Below are 16,405 nucleotides of genomic sequence, written 5' to 3'. Positions count from 1 at the left end.
TATGAGATCTTTCATATAAATTGCATTACATTAAATAGGCTTTAGTTTGCTGTTTTCCTTCCACATCACCCACAGACTTGTTTCATTTGAGAAATCTTCTTTCTAAAAGCTATTCCTATAAAAATGTTGCAAGGATTGGAGTAGTAATAAGTATGCATTTCTCTGTGTTAAATAGTAGTGTATCATTCAAAAACAAATGTCATCTAGGTGGTCTTCTGGTAAATTCATAAAATAGGAAGTAAGCCTGAATTGTTAATACAAGGAGGTCTAAACATTTCCATAAAGATGTTTTTCTGGAAGCAACCTTTCACTGTTATAAAAGATCTATCTGTTCAGTAGTGTAGTAATATTGCAGGCATCCTCTGTGAAGCTCAGGCACTGCTCATTATCATAATATTTCTGGATGAGAGGTTTGAAAAGGTTAGTCTTTATTCCTCAAGTAACCAATTTAGAGAAGCTGTAACGAATCACAATTAGAAAAATCACAGATTTTATATTGATCAAACTCAAACTGTTCTCTCAAAAAAAAAAAAAAAAAAAGAAAGAAAGAAAGAAAATTAATAATTAGGAGGGAGCAAGAGCAGCAAAAGGTTAGTAGGGAATTTTGAAATACGAAGTGCAAAAGAGAGCTCTGGCATTATGTGGAAAACTGACTGCTTGTCTTCATGGAGTCTTTTTTCCTTTTCTTTATTCTTTTTGTTTGTTTGTTTGTTTTGTGTTTTTTGTTTTGTTTTGTTTCCAAATGTGCCTAGAAACATAAGCTCTCTACAGAGTGATAAGGTTTGTAAAAGACAAAGCGTAATATTGGTGGCTTCAGTTGCATGACGGAGAAAGGAACTGCAACCCTCCCTGAAAGCAGAGTCGAGGGGAAGATAGGAACAATAGTGGTAGAAATGGGAAGGTCCAAAAGGACCTTTTTACCAGGGAAAAATAAACTTGGGGATGTATTACATCAGGGCTGAATAAAAGGAAGACACGACGCATGAGTAGAAAAAGAGCAATACTAGTAGTAACAGTCACTACAGATAGAACAATCCTTTTCCTGACCTCAGCTAAGCTAAACATTACTGTGTAGATACAATGCTGTATTTTTCCTGTTCACTGGTCAGAGAGAACTCTCTTGCTGTCTCATACTTATCTGCAAATAACCATAGCATTGTCTGAGATGTAAGACTATTACCTAAAATCTAGCTACCATCCTTATGCACCCAGTATGGAGAGCAATACTGCATGCAATGGCAATTGCAAATGTTTCTGTGAACAACTTCCGAACCCTGCTTGACATTATGGAGTCTCCATAAGTGTCAGTTTCTATTTTGATTGCACATCTTTTTACATTCATTGTTTCACCTCTACACTGGGACAGAAATCAAAGACTAACAGTGACAGCTTACATGGCAACAGCCCTGTAAATGTAAATAGAAAAGAATTGAGGTTGTTACATAGAGAAACGAGTTATCAGATGAGGTATGCTAAATGTTCCTGATCAAGTCTTGTCAAAGAACATGGAAAGTGTGAGAGAAAATATCTGATACCAAGCACTAGAGAGGAATGTGAGCCAAGAGTGGATGGAGTAGCCAGAACTAAAGCAGATTTGCATGATTTACAAGATGTGTTATGGGAGGAAATCCTGGAGGATCCTTTGAGGATTCCAAACAAAAGTTTGAGTGTTGTATTTAGGCAGAGAATGCATCAGTTTTTTACTGTAATTCTCTCTATCTACACATTCCTCATGCAAAACCTAGTTGTGTTAGAAACCTCTGTATAATCTTGGACTTATACATTTAGACTAATATATAATCCTGAACAGGAAAACTATAAAGAAATGGAAAAAAGCTTTGTTTAAATTTCAAAATATGAACATAAAATGTAGTGGAAAGCCAAAGAAAGGCACTGCTGAATCCTGAGAGAAAGCTAAGTTTCTACAAATGCAGTGTGGTGGGACTCAAACACCAGGCTCATCTCACCATGGAATCACAGTGAAAACATTAGACATATATTTCACTATATCATTTGAAAGAACACAAATAATTATTTGGTTTTCTGTAAAAAAAAAGAGAGAAAATAATCAAAAGGAGAGATATTCTGGTTCATACTTTAGTCTGTGGTGTTTGAAGGTAATTAAAAAAAAAAAAAAAGGAATCTCATTTTTTTTGGTTGCCAATTAAAATTACTTTCACAGCAAAGAAGAAATGAGCCCTAGAAACAGTTCTCAAGGTCTGAACTTACCTGAGATTGGGAGATATTTTTTTCTTTGTCTATGTACTCATGTGTGGATACAGTAAGGGTTAGACCATAATTGTTCCATGTATCTGTGATAGATAAGGAAAGACAAGTTTTGTTTTGCCATTCTCTTAAGCATGTTAACTTGCATCAAAGCTTAGTCTGGAAAAACTCTGAGAAAAGTAAAATGGTAAAAATCCTACAAAGTGAAAAGACACTGCAACTCTTGAAGGTTAAAGCCTTATGGGCCTTACAGGCAATTCTTCTGGTTCACCAACCATGCCTATGCAAGAGAGACATGCTGCCTCCACTCCTTCTCTGCCCAGTGTCACTGGGTTATTCTCCCTCAAGAAAACACCAGGTGTAAAACAACCTATTGTCAGTTCAGGGCTGCAGTGAGACTGAGAACCTGTCATGATGTTCAAAAACACTACTGATGACAAAGGATGTGAGTTTCTTTCTTCTTGTACCCTCCGTGAAAAACTGTCAGAAGGAAAAGGTGGAGAGCTATTCAGGTATGGAACAAGTACATTCTGTGTGAGTTACTATTTCACATTTCTGCTACAAAATCTAGGACTGATACAAACTGAGAATCTCTTAAATAAAATTTTAGCCAATCTACACAATACACGGTATGTTTGCCTGCATCTTATCTCTTTGGAAATGATTAATATTTTATTCTATCGAGGCTGCAAGTCAAACAAGGCACACTGTTAAAGAAAGATCTAGAAGAAAGATAATGCTTGTGATAAAACTCCAAATCCAACTGATGGTATAATGGTAAAGGCTGATCATTTTCTTTTTAATCCAACACTTTCATGCCATAAAATATTGTGATCTCTACAAGCTCTAAATGCAGTTTGGCAGCTGTTCTGTACACATGTAGTTTTTTTTTTTTTTTTTTTTTTTTTTCTGGAAAGATACAAATGGAAGAATGGCATCTGCTCCTGTGCAGTTATATGATATGAGGTAGATAAAACTTAGGTGTGGAAGGTACTTAAGAGATTATTAATGGCATCAGGTAGTTACAGCTGAAGCAAAATCATGTGTGATGTTCCTGATCTTGTGTTTCTCTGGGAGAGAACGGCTGTGTCTCACTCTTGCTTACAAAGTCACTTCCTTTCCTTGCCTTCTCACATGCTCTTGAACATGTTATTAGGATATTAGGATATTAGGAAGAACTTCTTTACAGAAAGGGTGGTTAGGTACTGGAATGGGCTCCCCAAGGAGGTGGTTGAATCGCCATCCCTGGATGTGTTTAAGAGCCGTTTGGATGTGATACTCAGGGATATGATTTAGCAGAGGTTTGTTGTTGTGGTACTGTTTTGTGGTTGTTTTTTTTAAGAGATAGGCTACTGGTTAGGCTGCGGTTGGACTTGATGATCTTCAAGGTCTTTTCCAACCTGAGTAATTCTATGATTCTATGATTCTATGTTGGCTGTCATCTCTTCCAGTCTCCAACAAAAGAGCTTTGTTTGGATACTTCTTCCCATCCTTCACCCCTCCCCAAAAGGTAATATGGCTCGTGTTGGAGCGCCTCTGCCCTCCTTCCATTCTCAGATGGGAATCATGGGATCTGCTGCAGTTCCTTTTCTTGCTATTTTAGAGTTGGCAGGCTGTGCAAAAGAAGGGGATGATTTTTTTTCCCCTTTCCTCTTCTTCTTTCACAGAAACATGGCATTTTCAGGAGCTGTTAAGTGGGTAAATACTGTATTGCTGTCCATGTAGCTGCTTTGCTCTAGATAAAGTGTTGTGGCCTGCATGGATCTTGCAGTTTTAACTTAGCCCAAAGCCTGCCTGCTGGGTCTTGTTGATTTGAAAATATTTCTGTGAAAAAAGAAAAGATTTTTTCCCAAACTTCATCATAGAACCACAGCAAGAAGAATGTAGGCAGCCCACAAGACCGCAGTCCTTTACTAGAGTTCTGAGCTGTGGGTCAGGATATTTGGTGGTCTGCAAGAAACAGGAATTTTGCTAAGGATTCATCATTCAAAAGTTCTGCAAATCAAAGATGACACACTGCTGTTTGACAAGACTGAGAAGCCGACACATTCTTATAGATGTCAAGATAGATGTTGGTCATGAGACTAGGTTGAATATTGAAAGGATTTTCAAATATCCTGGGCATCTTGAAAGCAAGCCTGGAATCGCCAGTGGGGAATGGAAGGCTGGATGTGAGGCTGGAGTTGTAGCCATGGCAACCAAGGCTGATTCTCTGCATGGCTTTGCGGGCCTCGAGGAAAAGGCCACATCCGAGGGAAAAAGGTGGAGGTTCAAAATGTGGGGAGGGAATGCGATCAGAGAGAGCACAGATGTGTTTTACAATGTGCTGCGCTTATGAACGGTATATGGAGACTTTTATGATGTGAGAGGAGGGTGTTGAGTCTAAAAGGAGGGAAAGAAAGGAGCAGTACAAATGATTTTGAGGGAGAAGTATACTGTGTGATTTAGTTTCATTGTGGGGGTGGGTATCCATAATGTCTGAAGAGAATATTGTAGTATTGACAGAGATGCAATAGGAAGGAATGGAGAGATTTGGGACTGGGACTTAAAGAGGCCTGTGTTTTAGCTAGGAATTATGGCAGTTGGAAATGCTGGCTGGGCACAAAGCAGTTTTGAATGGAGATGCAGCTCTGAGCTGTCAGCAGCACCTTGGTGGCTGGAGCCTGTGCCTGGCCTCCCCTGCTAGGAGAGGGCAGCCAGGGAATGCAAAGGAAGGTTAGTTTGCTGCATAGCCATGTGTCTGGATTCCCCCTAAGCTCTGCCTCTGTCCTGCTGTGTGATGCTAGACAAGTTGTTTAATATAATTATCTGCATATGCAAAGTTTTCTCCAACTGGCCTCGCTTCCAGTATGGTCTTTTCAAGCTACCTTAATAAATTTACAAAATGAAAAACAAGATGATGTGAAAGAGTCTGTGGAGATCTGCAGAATACTCCGAAGTCACCAACTGTCTGTCATGTGTGTCTCACTGTTGATACTCGTTACATTGGGAAGAGTTCTCCTTCTGCCCCAGTGCTGGGATTTCCAATAGGCTTTTTCAGCTTGAAGAGTGCTACGGTTTTTAAGGTTTTCTGCCTCTAAAAATTTTGTCTGGTTGAGTCTAAAAGCATTATTTAGATTTATTATATTTAATGATTAAATAATATTAAAAAAAAAAAAAAAGCTCCTAAAAGAAAGAAAGAAAGAAAGAAAGAAAGAAAGAAAGAAAGAAAGAAAGAAAGAAAGAAAGAAAGAAAGAAAGAAAGAAAGAAAGAAGGAAAGAAGGAAAGAAAGAAAGAAAGAAGGAAAGAAGGAAAGAAGGAAGGAAAGAAAGAAAGAAAGAAAGAAAGAAAGAAAGAAAGAAAGAAAGAAAGAAAGAAAGAAAGAAAGAAAGAAAGAAAGAAAGAAAGAAAGAAAGAAAGAAAGAAAGAAAGAAAGAAAGAAAGAAAGAAAGAAAGAAAGAAAGAAAGAAAGAAAGAAAAACACAACAAACACTGTAAACAATAGTTCTCTTGTTTATTTAACCAGTGACCTGTCCATCTGGGGATGCTGACAGCTAAGTCTTTGTAATCTCAGTTCCAGATCATATGTCTTGCAGAATTTTCCCGAGGTTACACAGTCTCTGAATTGTTTATTCAGTGTTAAAGAAAGGCTGAGGTTAGTGTTTGGCAAGTTTCAAACCCAGTATTGCTCGTTGCTGGTCAAACTTTGGTAAGGGGATCTGGACATTCTCTTTTTTTTTTTTTTTTTTTTTTTTAACTGGTTACCCTAAGAAGCAGTAAGTTAGAGGCCTCTTCAGTAAGATGTGGAACTACACAGAAAGTTAGACTATGTCCTGCAGGGCTACACAGGTTCCAGCCTATGTGACTGGATACGCCTATTTAAAGGCGTATGTTTGGTGGCCCTGCTAGGCAGGGGGGTTGGAACTACATGATCCTTGAGGTCCCTTCCAACCCGGGTCATTCTGTGATTCTCTGATTCTGTGTGACAGAAGCACCTACTCCTGCAGTGTATGCAGGATGTGCATGCCCTGCTTCCCTCCCAGGAGTTTAGAGACACATCCAGCCAACCTGGCCATTCATAGAATCATAGAATTACTCAGGTTGGAAAAGACCTTAAAGATCATCAAGTCCAACCAAAGCCTAACCATAATTCCCTAACTCTAACAACCCTCTGCTAAATCATATCTCTGAGCACCACATCCAAACTGCTCTTAAACACATCCAGGGATGGTGACTCAACCACCTCCCTGGGGAGCCTATTCCGGTGCTTAACTACCTTTTCTGTAAATAAGTGTTTCCTAACGTCCAACTTAAACTTACCTTGGCACAACTTGAGGCCATTTCCCCTCGTCCCGTCACCTGTCACCAGTGATATTACTTGCTGGGCTACACCAGGCTGATACATCTTTGATGTTGGCCTGTGATGTGATGTTTTGGGTTTTATTTTTTCTTGTAAACTGACATGTTTTTGTTTTTTTTTGTTTCCCACAAATTCAGCTGTTGCTCAGAGCACATCTTTCTGTACTGTATGAATGCTGCACTTGCTTCATATCAGGTGACAAAGTAATCTGGAAAATAAGTTCTAGTGTCTCCTTAACATATTGTGTGCAGCACAAAAAATAATAATGTGACTTTTTTTTTTTTTTTTAATAAATATAACAACACAAAGGAAAAGCAAACTTTCTCTCTTTTCACCCTTTCAAATGCAAGCTTGATCTTTGTAGTATTTTGAAAAGGCTCATTCTCTACATCAGAAATTTTGATAATAAGGCTGCTACCTAAAAAGTTATTTTCTAGGAGCATATACACAGGGCCAGAATTCTCCACAACCAGTAAGAAAACACAGTCTGAGTTACAACATTATTGCTTAATAATCTAGAAGCTTTTGCTTTGATATTTCTTTTGGTCACTAGGAAACTCAGATACTCTTTCAAGAATACATGGAGTGGTGTAGGTGTTTCTTATTATTTCTTCAGATGCCATTTACATTTTTAGTGCTGGAATCTCCAGTGTCCTAGGAACAGAGCAAACTTATGACTTCAGGTTGTGGCAATTATTTTAAATACTTTTGACTATCATTAGTACATGAACGGAACTTTATGCACCATCAATATTTTAAATGTAAATAAAATAGTTCTTTAAAAATGAAGATCACTTAAAACATAGTGCTGCTTGAATGTTGAGGAGCCATTATGTTTAATAGCATTTTTAAACTATTAAAGTTGAGTGGTTACTTTTTATTTTGCATTTAGTCACTCATGGGAGACATTTATTTTGTCTCATACTCTGCAAATAGTGATGCTGTTAGTGGAGAAGGTTCTCGTTTTGAATAATGGTCTCATTTATATAATATCTCTTAGTATAATATATTCATATCTTAGAGGGGAATGAAAATTCACAAACTGTTAAGGGATGTACAGAAAACCAAATGAAATGTGTGTCTATAAAAAATCTTGGGGGAGGGGAAGGAAAAGGGTAATTATTTGGTTTGAAGTTAACATCCTTTTTTTTAGTAATCATGACATCAATAAGAAATAATGATAATAAAAATAATTTTTATTAAGGATTATATAAGATTTTTTTGCAATATCCTTGGACAGTGAACTCTAGGACCATTCGGAATGGCTGACTGCGTGAAAATGCAGAAAGAAATTATGGAATTAGATGCAGCAGTTTTTATAGCCCTGACTTAGCTTTATGCAGGCATTTGAGAGCCATTCTTGCTATTTTTTATTCACTTTTTATGGCTATTCCAGCATGTTCCAGTGATTCTCTTTTTATGCTGTGGTAGCACCAGAAAGAAAGGCTCATTTATTTGCTACAAACCTTGCAGAAAAAATGAATAAAAGACTGATTCATCGTTTGTTCCACACAACGTATTTTTTTTCTATTACTTTTGGGTGCCTTGCCAAACACTTGGGTTTATATTTCCTGATCCTGAGTGCTTTGAAATTTGAACCAGATAAATGGGTAAATTGTAGGTATAGGTGTACCAGTCTGTTTGGACACTCTTGATTAAGATTGAGAAGTAGAAGTGGGAATCACAAACTGATACAAATTTGGAAGCAATTCAGTCACTGGTGGGTGACGGATGCTCAGCTGAGGTAGATAATCTTGCACATGTACCTGCAAAGTACAGCAGCAGTATATAGCAGAGCCTCTTCTTGAATGTAGTGCTTTTACTGCTGGCTAAAGGAGTTTGGCCAAAATAGAGTATGTGTCCACCTATTTAAGAAAATATTGTTCTAAAAATAGTTGCTTACAATGTCAAATTACATTACTAGCATTAACACTTTGCAATTACCAAAGGGAAACTCAGTAAGAAACTTTGTAGGTTTCAGCATAGAATTAGCCTCAGTGTTTTTCTTGCCCCAGGTCCTGTCAGAGGGGACAAGTCAGTGGATTTTGGCTACAGTCCAATCCTATTCTGTTGAGAAAAAGTGATATTTGTTATGCCATTCTCCATTTTAAAACACACACCTAGTTTTAAAAGAACAAACTCATCTTTTTCCTATAGCAATCAAAATCTGAATTTTTACAGGCAATACCTTTTCAGTGGCCACATTCATTTAGTTACACATTTGTGCTTTGTAACCTCAACTAGATAAAGCTGTTTAAAAAGTTTTAAGAAATCTTTTGTGTAGAGGATTGTTAATACATGGAAAAGATCCTATTACTTTATCTAAAGACTAATGCACTACAGTAGCCTTTACAGTGAATATAAGCTATCTTCTCCAACATTACTGTAATTCTGTTAAGTATCTATTTAAAAGATGTCTAACGGTGTTACTAAAGTGATAGATGTTATTTTTACATTTAAAACTAAGAAGTGCAGCACCTTCTGAAATACTTTAAGATCGTTTATTGTGCAAAATGAGTGCATGGCATAGTTGAAAGAATAGATTTTTCAACTTGGTAATTTTTGCACTCATTGAGATTGTTTCAATTGCTACAATAAGGGAATTTGAACTCCAAATAATTGGCGCAGCATTGTGAGTTTTATGTGGAATCTGTGGTCTTTTGAGCATGAAACATAATTGCTTCTTGCTTTTAGAACGGTATTCTTTCAAGAGCATATTCTTCATTCTCATTAATGGAAATTATATAATTGTCTTTTTATTTTTTTTCCTTTTTTTCCCCTCAACTTGCAAAATTTGGGCAAATTTCAGTCTAAATTTTTATCTGTGCTGTCTAATTCATCCAATACAGGTATTTTTGTGTTTTAGCTATTAGTGTAGGATACAGATGTTGTAGATAATTGATGCAATTTGTATTGTGCCCTGTGGCTTGGTGTACAGTTCTGATATAAGCAGGAATTTGTAAAGAATTTTTTAAAGGAAATGATTCAATAGTAATGCTGAATTTTTTTTATGAACTTCTGTGTCTGATGTGTAGAGGCATAGGTATAAATGCTCAATACCTCTATTTCTCTGTGAAAAAGTAAATTTTATCTTTTATTTCTTACGAAAAGTAAGTTTTATCAAAACAGAGGCATCTTGGAGGAATTGTTAGTAAATTTTCTTAGTTCATTTGCTTTCTCTTTCTGTGGAAGAGCCACATGGTAAACCTCACTTCTATAATGGAAATAAAACAAATGTTATCTGTATGATTGCAATTACTTGAGCCCTGAGGCAGTACTCTGTTGAATGCGATGTGAAATTCACACTGACAATGCATGGACTTTTTCCAACATACACAGTCTAAAGAAGAGTTTACACTCCAATGGCAGGTTTAACTTTCAGACCACTACAGGTATTGTTATCTACATTGTGTATACACAGTAACTGGTGAACAATATTTTCACTTATGTGCCCCAGGCAGTGTTTGCAAATCAGCCTATATTCTGGCCCAGGATTTCTATATATCCTCTTTCATAAAAATGCTTTATGAATTGTAGCTAATATACAACTCCGTTTGGGACCATGCCTGAAACTGTCCCAGGTGTGATATCTGGAATCAACCAAAGTAACTTCTATGTTTCTTCTCCATGTGCAAGCTATCATAGCACCATAAAAAATCTTGTGACCACTTGTTTTCTGGAAGTTTACTCACACCTATTCTTACCCCCCACATTGCTGCAGAAAAGAAAAGCTGTGGATATATGCACTGTAATAGCAACGCTTGGCGCTTGTTCCCTTGAAGACTCGTCTATTCTACTTCATGAAATCACAGAATCATAGAATGGCCTGGGTTGAAAAGGACCCCAAAGATCATCTAGTTTCAACCCCCCTGCCATGCACTCTCACATCTCTGTTCCTACTTTCACTCGCAGATGTAATTTTAACATCAGTTAGTGCTTAAAAAAAAACAAACAACAAACAAACAAACCCACAAAAACAGCCACTAAGAACTAGAGCAGAAATGGATGAGTTCCTGAAATTTATTTACCAAATATGGTGCCCCTACTCTGAAGAAGTGCAAGAATTTCAACAAGTCTCTGCTGAGCACTTTTTGTCACTTAGCTGTGCACAGCTGCTGCTCTAGCATGCAGCTTTTTCAGAATGCTTGTTTATCCTCTGACAATACAGGGTATCTGAGCCATCCCATTAGATATAGATACAAATTAGTTTTAGGAGTTATCACAATTAACTTGGGTTCTCAACTGTTATTGATCTGAATCCTGTCCCATATATTTGTCCATTGTGCTTACCATCAGACTTTTGACAGAAAAGGGACATATTCCAGTGATGGCAAGAAATGTCAGTTCATGGAATGCACTGGAATAATGTAGGTACTGGAATGCACTGCCCAGGGAGGTGGTGGAGTCACCGACCATGGGGGTGTTTAAGAAATGTTTGGATGTTGTATTGATTTAGCTGGGAAGTATTGGTGATGGTTGGACTGGATGATCTTCTAGGTCTTTTCCAACCTTGATGATTTTGTGATTCTGTGATTCTATGGTTTCTAAACAGGACAGTCTAGAAAGGTCCATGGTGCCTGACTTTTTGGAATATATGGAATATCTTATGGGATGTCAGGACATCTATTCACTGACCTCGACAGTGAGACCATTGTTCTAGCTTGACTTCTTCCTCATAACTTAGGAAAACTTATACTGGATGTGTGGACAAAAGAAAGGAAATGTTTAGATTGATCATAAGTAGTTGTAAAATCTTGCTTTTCAGAAGAAAGAAAAGCCAAAATTCTTGAAACTGAGAATAAATACCAATAGGCTGCATCCACTGCATATCATAGTTTTGTAATGAATTTTGCACAGACTTCAGGAAAAGAGCTTTCTGAGAATCAGGAGGTGAATGTTTTAAGTGTCCAGAGTGGAAATATCAAGAAAAATCAGTCTTGAACCCTCAAGCATGGAATGACAGAAATATTGTGTGTTGGCATCAATTAAAAGGGCCAGTTGTGAGAGATCTGCATTTTGCGTTATTGGTTGTTTTTGCAACTAGAAGTAAATGTGCCATCCTTAGGATTTCAAACTGTGCAAAGATAGAGTGCCTCTACACAGAACCACACAGCTACAGTGTTAATGAGAAAGAACCCTTTCTTTCTGGAAGCTTTCCTTAGTATATATACCTTTCTAAAATTAGCATCCTTAATTATTAACCTGTGTCTTGCTACAGTTTTGTGGTGTATGTGGAACATACTGGGCAAAGAACTGAGTAAGTACAGCACACAGCTTAGGTACATAAGGAGATGTTCATGTCTGTCTTTCTGCATTATCCCATAAAAGAACTGAGAGTTTCTATTTGCTTTTTAGTCATTAAGTGAATGCAAGTTCACATGCCCCTGAAGTAGAAAAAAATAGACCACCAGTCCTCAAGAATGCTCACATTCTCCCCTATCCCTCATTAAGTTTTATTACAATGCATCAAGCAGAAGCTTACTTACATGATGTGGTTTAATCAGAGCAGTCCAAAGTTAGAGCCTTTGCCTGTGGTTCAGGCTAATCCTGAGATTGATTCATTTTGGGGTGGTTCAGTGTCTCAATAATTCAGCCTGGTACTGGGTTTCCTGCGTTATCAACATTCCAGACATGTGGGATAGTGTGCAGCAGGCTGGAATAGTATTTGTGCACCTCAGAATAATGGCAGTGATCAAATTGTACCAGAACTATCTATAGTTCATCTGAACTACCCTTGCTTTGTTACAGCAGTGAGAAGTGTCTCGAATGTGCCTCTTATTTGTCATTTACTGAGATGCCTGTTTTTATGTTTGCTTTACTATACAGCTGGACACTTGGGCAAGATAAAACACATTTCCCCAGGGCTAGATAGCATCTCACTTCAGACAGGGAAACAAAGCAATACGTAGCTGATGAATAGTCAGAAATGTGACGTGACTATGGGAATTCCTTAGGAGTGAAAGTAGAAAATATGCTTCTTGGTTGTATGCAATGCAAACACTGAGAGTGAGTGGCTCTGATGAGAATGGCTCAGAGCTGTAGAAGCACCCAGCTAACCAGGTGGGGAACAGTGCAGATAGGACAGCAGGGCAGGAATCTGTTGAGGATGCTGGTGTATCAGCATTCTGCTTGAGGAACTGGTGCATTCACAGCTGGTTCAGTGCAGAGGGTGCATGCTGTGAACCTCAGAGGTCCTACATGGTAAGTTCTAAATTCTTGTTTGGGACTGAAATATGAGGCACCCTAAAAGAGATGAAAGATGAAATACACTCGCAGGCCAAGAGCACATTTATCCAAAGCAAAAATGTTTTAGCCAAAATCTAAGTTGCATGATACCAAAATGGATAAAAAATCCCTGCTTTGTATCTGAGCAAGTGGTTCTTCTGATCCTTAATTTTATCAGTAGTGTAATTTGACCTCTTATATGTAGCTGCAGAATTTGTCTGATTGTCCCATCAGTAACCCTTGTAACTTGTGTTTTGCTAGCTGGTTTTGCTTCAAAGCTATTTGGACACAGAGCATCCACCATTTCTGGTACTTCCAAGTATCTATTGCTGTCATTGTTCCAGCTGTGTCTTCCCTCTGGATTTTATTAATCTGGTCATAAATTCCAGTCATCGTTCATTGTTATATCTCTTTCTGTGGAATTTAATGATCCATTTACAGCTTGTTGATTTCTTTTTAAGGTATTTAAACATTGAGATCACATCTCAATCTTATTTTGCTAATATATTAAGACCAAATTTGATCTGCCCTTATAAGTTCTGTATCATATTGTAACTCAGTCCTAGATTCACTTTCAGTATCCTTTAAAAATGCACGGTGTCTGAGCACTGCCGCAGAGAAAGGTGAAGCAACTTCCTTACTACTGCAAAAAACCGAGGCAGAAGCCAAAGTTTCTGGCACAGTATCTTATTTAGGGATGCTTGCTTGCTTGAGATTAAAAAGAGATGTGTTCCTTCTTCAAACAATGTCATCGTGTATAAGCTTTGCTCTGTGAAATCCTTATTCTCCCAGTCTCACTGACTAGTTGGGTGCTGACCACCCACTCCTTTCTCTGCAGCAGGAGGATATGTGGGTCTGCAAATCGTCCATAACTGAAACATCTGAAGTAAGGGACTGTCCTTTAACAAGATCTTTTTAAATAGTACCTGGGGCTGTGGGTCATACCCTACTTGCAACTTTTAGGTACCATGAAAATATGAAGCTTAAATTTATTATGATAATAAAAGTATGGTGGGAGCTCTGCTGCTGAGATCGATCAGAGTAAGATTAAACAATAAAAAGCTGGTTCAAGGCAAAATGAAGTGAGGAGGGGCATTCAGTGGACACTGGATCAGACTCAAAGTTAGAGGGTTTTTTCTTAAAAGAGATCTTAGATTCACTATTGAGATCCATGCATTTTTTCCAAGGGTCTTCAAGAAATAGTGACTTAAAAATCAATCATCACCTTGATTGTGTCCTGTTACTTGGAGTTGTATTTTTTCTGTGAATCAGTCACACGATTTTAAGTAGTAAAATGGAATGGTTTTTATTTTGCAAATGCCACACACACAGCTTAAAGGTAGTAAGGTTCTGCCTGTGTGGAGGGGAGGAGAGCTGATGTATTGATCAGCTGAAGTGCTGCAGAGACTATAAACTGAAAGTCAGAAGGAGGAAAGAAACACAAAAAGAAATCATAGAAGGCATAGTAGCAGAAAATCTATTGAAAATAATCCACTGCTGTCTTCTTCTCAGCTTTTATCCCTGAATTAGACTATATCACAGTCTGTTTCTGGTAGGGCACAGGCATAACAAACCTTAAACATTTGGTTTGTATTCTTTTTCCCCATGAAACTTCGAAGGAATTAGAGAGAAAGTCAAGGCATGTCTTTAAAAATTCTGATCAGGTTTCCTCTGGAGTCTTGCTGCTGGAAGAATGTCTTATGGGTAAATTTCCACTCTCTCAGCGGGGCAGTGTTTTGCATGAACCAGCTCCCAGGAGAAAATGTTGTGTGCTTATTCTGTACGGTGGCACTTAGGCAGCATCTCCATCTTAAACTGACCAGAGGGAGGGAGAGAGGCAGCTGACCCGAGGGGGAGGGGGAGGGATGAGAAATCAGTGTGTATTTCCAGAGCCAGACAGTGCTAGTCATAAAACTAGGGGAAAAAAAAAAAAGAAAAAGAAGAAAAAAAAAAAAGGCCTCTGAAATATGCACTGCTTCACAGTGTGCTAGATTACTTACAGCAGCTAAGGAGTGAATATCACCTTACCAGAAACACACTCGTTAGGGGTTTGAGATAAAGCCCCTCAAACAAGAAAGCCCGGTCTCAAGTCATTTTTTGAGTCTCTTTTAGGGGAAGTCAGAAAAAACCTCCCTCTCTTTATTCTTTCACTGCTAGGACTGTGGGCTTTTTTACGTCTCCTAAAAATTTGACTTTGCTTTTTGTTTTTTCTGAGCCAGGTTGGCAGCACACACTGTCTCACTAATGGAGCTTGTTGTTACTGGGCTATTTGGTGGTATGGTTCTGTGATTCAATACTTTTAATTATCTTTTTATTACAACATGTACCGGGTCCTAACATACAGTAGATTTACTGATAAGGCCATATACCACTTGTATTGTATCCATTTATAGTCATTTTTATAATGGTATCTTGCTAATAAAACGTTATCTTATTCATTCAATTTGTGTGTAATAAATCAACAGCCTGTTCGCTTTCTTCTCATGCAGATATCAGTATAAGTATGTACGACTGTGTGCATGTACTAAACCTGATGATGTTGCTTGCATACAAATGGAAATTAGCTTAAGAGCATTTCATTAATGAAAGTGTAGCTATTTGCCTGTGACCCGAGTAAAATTAATACCCTAAATAAAATAAAGTAACATGGGACGTTATTTTAGCCGTATGAAAAAATGTGTTCAGCCCTTTTTTTTCCTGTCACTATTCCCCTATTACAGATTACAGAATGAAATGATTGTAAGTGGTTTATGATGCTCTCTTTCAGTGTTTTTTTGCACTGTTTTAGCTAAACGGGGGGATCCCAAATTTCCATCTTTTATGCAGTGCCATTAAGATGCTGCATTAGCTAGCTGTAGAAGTAGTAGCACATCTCACTCTACATATATGCATAGGAGGATGTATTTAGATGATTATACTGCATTGATATCACATTTAGATATGTGTGAGATACATAACTGAAGTATCTCCCTATATTCTTTCTTTTAAGGTGGCCTCTAGAAAGCAGCACGGATATTGTACCTCCCTTTAGAGGAATCTAAAATAAAACAATACCACGAGGATGTGATGATGAACAAAAGAATGCCTCAGATGTAGTCTGGATCCTTTATAAGTGTGATTTCTCCCATGCAGATAGTAGAAGTATGAAATAAGCTTTAAAATGTTTGGAGGAAATACAGGATTAGGTTTTAAAATCTTTTGTAAAATCGAGCAAATAAAACCCCCCTCCATAACTCTGTTTGTTCTTTATGCTGCCACCGTCCCTGCAGAAGAATAATCCTAAGAGCTGTAGTATTAAAAAAAAAAAACAAAAAAAAAAACAGAAAATTGAAAATATCAGAAGCACACATTAATATCATGTTTAGTAAAATATAAGTTGGAAACCATTGCTAAGAAAGCAATTTATTACTGTAACTGTTATGGCATGGACAGCTTACTTCCCAATACAAACTGGGACTCCAACAACTGTATACATCAAAGAGACCAAATATGTCAAAAGCAGTGGTCTAGTGATAACCTCTCTCTATGATCCACATTATAAATCCTTTCACTCTCGTTAAATTCTCAATTAAACCATTTTCTAGTTGGCGGAATCTGTGCAGATCTTCTTGAAG

The sequence above is a fragment of the Excalfactoria chinensis genome, chromosome 4, assembly GCF_039878825.1.
Source record: "Excalfactoria chinensis isolate bCotChi1 chromosome 4, bCotChi1.hap2, whole genome shotgun sequence".
Classification (NCBI taxonomy): domain Eukaryota; kingdom Metazoa; phylum Chordata; class Aves; order Galliformes; family Phasianidae; genus Excalfactoria; species Excalfactoria chinensis.
Note: the sequence above shows the minus strand (reverse complement) of the source record.